Source organism: Muntiacus reevesi, chromosome X, assembly GCF_963930625.1.
Source record: "Muntiacus reevesi chromosome X, mMunRee1.1, whole genome shotgun sequence".
NCBI classification, from domain to species: domain Eukaryota; kingdom Metazoa; phylum Chordata; class Mammalia; order Artiodactyla; family Cervidae; genus Muntiacus; species Muntiacus reevesi.
The window spans coordinates 13,698,027-13,702,979 of NC_089271.1; positions in this window are offsets into that span (position 1 = coordinate 13,698,027).

A 4,953-nucleotide genomic window follows, 5' to 3' on the forward strand; every position below is an offset into this window, starting at 1 on the left:
CCTGCCATAAGGGTGGTGTTATCTACATATCTGAGGTTATTGATATTTCTCCCGGCAATCTTGATTCCAACTTGTGCTTCATCCAGCCCAGCGTTTCTCATGATGTACTCTGCATATAAGTTAAATAAGTAGGGTGACAATATACAGCCTTGACATACTCCTTTCCCTATTTGGAACCAGGCTGTTGTTCCATGTCCAGTTCTAACTGTTGCTTCCTGACCTGCATACAGATTTCTCAAGAGGCATGTCAGGTGGTCTGACATTTCCATCTCTTTAAGAATTTTCCATAGTTTGTGGTGATCCACACAGTCAAAGGTTTTGGTATAGTCAATAAAGCAGAAATAGATGTTTTTCTGGAACTCTCTTGCTTTTTCCATGATCCAGTGGATGTTGGCAATTTGATCTCTGGTTCCTCTGCCTTTTCTAAAACCAGCTTGAACACCTGGAAGTTCACGGTTCACGTACTGTTGAAGCCTGGCTTGGAGAATTTTGAGCATTACTTTACTAGTGTGTGAGATGAGTACAATTGTGCGGTAGTTTAAGCATTCTTTGTCATTGCCTTTCTTTGGGATTGGAATGAAAACTGACCTTTTCCAGTCCTGTGGTCACTGCTGAGTTTTCCAGACTTGCTGGCATATTGAGAGCAGCAGCACTTTCACAGCATCGTCTTTTAGGATTTGAAATAGCTCAACTGGAATTCCATCACCTCCACTAGCTTTGTTTGTAGTGATGCTTTCTAAGGCCCACTTGACTTTGCATGTTTATCTAATAAATGTACTTTTCTTATTGTGCAGTAGCAATTTAATTTTGTATGCCAACTTCTCTTTAAACTAAAAACAAAACAAACCAAACACAATGTTATTTTGAAATGAAGAATCTGGTCTTCAGCAATAAATTTATTACTCAAAAAAGTGAAATACATTTTTGAGAAAATTGACGTATAAGGTCAGATTGCCATAACGAAACACCACGGACTGGGTGGCTTAAGCAACAATAATTCATTTCTCACATTTCTGGAAGGTAGAAAGTCCAAGCTCAAGGTGCCCGGTGATCTGGATCCTCGTGAGCCCTGTCTTCCTGGCTTGCTGATGACAGCCTTCGGTAGTCTTCTTTCTGTGTCCTAACAGGGGAGAAAGTGATATTCCCCTTCTTATAAGGCCACAGTCCTATACAGAGCGCTTATGACCTCATTTTACCTTAGTTATTTTCTAAACGCTGTTTCTATAAATACAGTCACTTTTGGTGGTTAGGACTTCAACGTTTGAATTTTGGGAGTGTACAATCCAGTCCATAGCAATTGGACTGAACTAAAAGAAACTTTTAGTTTTAATTTAATTTAATTTTTAATTAAAACTTTAATTTTTGGACTCTTAAATTACCATGAAAACAAGCAACTTAAACAAATTTGGTATTAATATTATTACCTTTTAATTTCATGTGTCAAAAATAAGCCCATTTTTAGAATCGCATTTAAAGTTTGAAAATACACCAAACTAATCTATAGAGTGATAAAAGCCAGGAGAGTCATTCCTGGGGAGAGGAGGATATAGTGACTGACAGAGGGCACAGAGGGGACTTCTGGGATGCTCCAGTGCTCTAATTCCTGTTTGGAGGAGAGTCAAAGGGTGTGATCAGTTTGTGAATACTTGCTGAGCTGTTCATGCATAATGATTTGTGCATTTTCCTGTATGTGCGTTATAGCTCAACCCAAAACTAAAACATGAAAATAAATCTGAGTGATGTATTTAATACCAGAGATAAACTGCACAATTATCCCATTTTGTCCCAACCTAAACAGCAAAGAGGCTATTCCTCTGTTTTCTAGTTCAAAAAATAACTAGAGGTTAAAATCTGATGAGTGGGAGTGTATGAAGAAGACTATCCCTGTGTAAGGTTGACATAATATTATCTTCCCACAAGCACCAGTAGAACTGCAGACATAGTGAAAATTTCTGCCTGACATTGCTTGATGTTGTTTTTCTCCGCCTGGTAGCTCAGCAGCTGAAGGCTGAAAAGCCAGGTTTCCAGGGAGAGGAGGAAAGCTTTCTGGGGAAAGAGCAATATGGGCTCCAGATTGGGCATAGCCAGGGTCCCTTTGAGAGTGGTGGCAGTTTTAAACAGATTGTAAACCAACTTTGTCCTTTTGTTCTAGAAAGTTCCACGTACCCTAGGACGAGGCTCTGGATCTGTGTGAGTACCAAAGGTGGCTTTTCTAGATAATGTGTGGAGCTTTAGAGTCAAATGATATGTTTGTAACCATGGATATCAGTGTCCCTAGAAGCATCACTGTCACACACCTAAGGTGGAGCTTGTTTTCCCAATAGACAATTGCAGTTATGGAGTTTGCACTGTATGACCTTTTTGATCAGCCAGTGGCCACTTTGCAGAGACCTTCCAGATTTACAAATAGGTTACTGCTCAACTTCCAGAACACCACCATTGTCCCCATTTCTCACATTCAGCATTTTTTGTTTCACATTGTGTTTTACCTTTCTCCAGGAAGTTAACAACAGAAGCCAGTTGAACTTGTTCAAAACCTTTTATGTTTGTAGAGTTGACTGCGCCATAGAGGCAAATGGAAATTTCTTTGTTCGAGGAGAACTGGCTCTGTTAACAATTATCTTGGTGTTCTTGTATTGTCTGTCATGTGTAAAATGAGCACATTTACCTCTACTTACCTTTATGATTATTGAGATGTGATTTTTAAAATAACTGCATAAGATGCTTTTACGATAAACTTTGGAGCTGTTAGTTGTCATTTTTATATGGAAATGTTCCCTCATGGAAAGTAATGATTTTTAAGTTACTGAAGGTGTTGAAAAGTTCTGACATGTTTGTGGGTTGTGTGTGTACTGTTACCAGGCCTGTCTCTTGAAGCTTTCCTAACTTGACAGACTCTAGATGTTCATGGTCACGTTAGTCTCTAGCTGTTGGTGTATTTCCAGTCCTTTGGGGATGTAGGGCTTTTCTTCACCATTTTCCACTCCTTGACAATCAGAATGTCCTTGGACTAACAGCATCGACTTACTCGGGAGCTTGTTAGAAATGCAGAATCTGGGGCCCCATCTTAGATCCAGTATCTAATAACAGAATCTGTATTTTATCAAGCTCTCCAGTGATTCTTTTTTTTTTTTCCCAGTGATTCTTACATACATGCAGATGAATCAGCAAGTGGGTCATGGCAGGAATTGAGAGATCCCTCTTCTCAAAACATTTGCCACTCGGGCAGTACTGCTATTATTTAGGATGAATCTCTAGAGTTTAAGCCACTTCTTTTGAAAAACTCCCTGGCCTGCGCAACTCCGTAAGTCACTTTCAGTTCAAAGCCTTCACACAAATCCATCTACTCCAGCCTTTCCAACTCGACAGATGGTGGAGAGCAGGTTGACTGAGGAGTGAGGGTGGGAGGAAGGAAGTGGAGTAGAAAATGCAGGGAATTTTCTGTGGTGGAAGAAAGTGGGCAGACTCTAAATGGTGGCACCCTGGAGTAGCTGTGGGGTGGCAGGAAGGAACAAAATAGCAGTGACACAGCAGTGGGCACAGCAATGGTAAAAAAAAAACTGTTGATGTGGGGATCCCTGAGCTTGTTTGACAATAATAATCACCTGGGGGTGAGGGGGACTTCTTAAAATGAACAGGTTTCCCCAAGGCAGGAAATTATGGAATATTCACCCTGGTTTATCCTTTGTTTACTCTGGGCTTGTGACATCTGAATCTCTAGGGGAGAAATATCTGTATTATTAACAAGTGCCTCAGGTGTTCACATCCTCAGGCATGACTGAGTGAACGGAGAGCTTGAATCTTGTGCCTGATGCTCTATGAATATTCTTTCAAGCACTCACAGTAAGCCTAGAAAATCTTAAAGCATTTCACTGACTGCCTTTTGTGATGGAGAAGTTCAGTAGCTTGCCTGATGTCACACAGGCAGTGTGGATGGAGTCCATCCCACATCTGTCTGACCCCAAAGCCTTTGTTCTCTCTGCTCTGTCCTACCATAACTTTCTACAAAGTCACTGTGGCTGGCCCAAAGGATATTCTACCCAGAAAACACTCTGGTTGCCCTAACCCCACTTTTAGGGTTTGGCAGTTTCTACAGAGATTCCATACTTTGACCTGAAATTGTGATGTAAACGTTCAGATTTGAGTGGAGTTGTTCAAGGAAACCACCCTCACTGATGAACTAGTAAGGATGCCTGCTCCTTTATCCCCTACTGCTGCAGTTAATAACCAGCAACCCAGAGCTGGGATGCTGGTCCCAAAGGAATGAAAAGCAGGGCTCTCTCGGGTAACAGAATTTCTGGTTGCCTTGGTATCAAAGCAGTTTCCTAAAGTGATGGAAGCAGGCACATATTGCTCCTGCCCTCTGAAACCTTATTTTGTTTCAAGAAATCCCTAGAAAGAAAACACTAATTTAATACAGCAATGTTACATAGTGATAGTAGCAAGAATGGGGCACCATCTGGTGCGTTTGAATAATTGTCAAGGTTGGCTTTTCTTGAAATGCTGCTTGCTGCTCAGTCCACCCATCTTCAATTACTAGAGCTAGAAGTCATCTGCTGGTGATGTGTTAGTATTACAGTAGTGTACTTGCATATAAATATAAACGTGGGCTCAACTTGGGAATTGAAGTGCAACATTTGACCTTCATCTATATTTAATCTCCTGTTATTGGTTACAGCCACCATCATAGATTTGTTTCAGAAACTTTCAATTCTCATTCTGTTGTCTAGGATGGTGGTCTTCCATACAGGGTGTGTAAACCCCAAAATGATCCATTGGGATGTGGAAAACAAATATTACTGGTTTCATTAAAAATTTTATTTTCTATGTGTTTTATAACATAAAACATATAAAATTTATAAATAAATACATATTAAATAAATATACTAGGGGGGACAGTACATGATTTAAAAAGTTCTGACCCATTGTGATACTGACTTACTATATAAAATT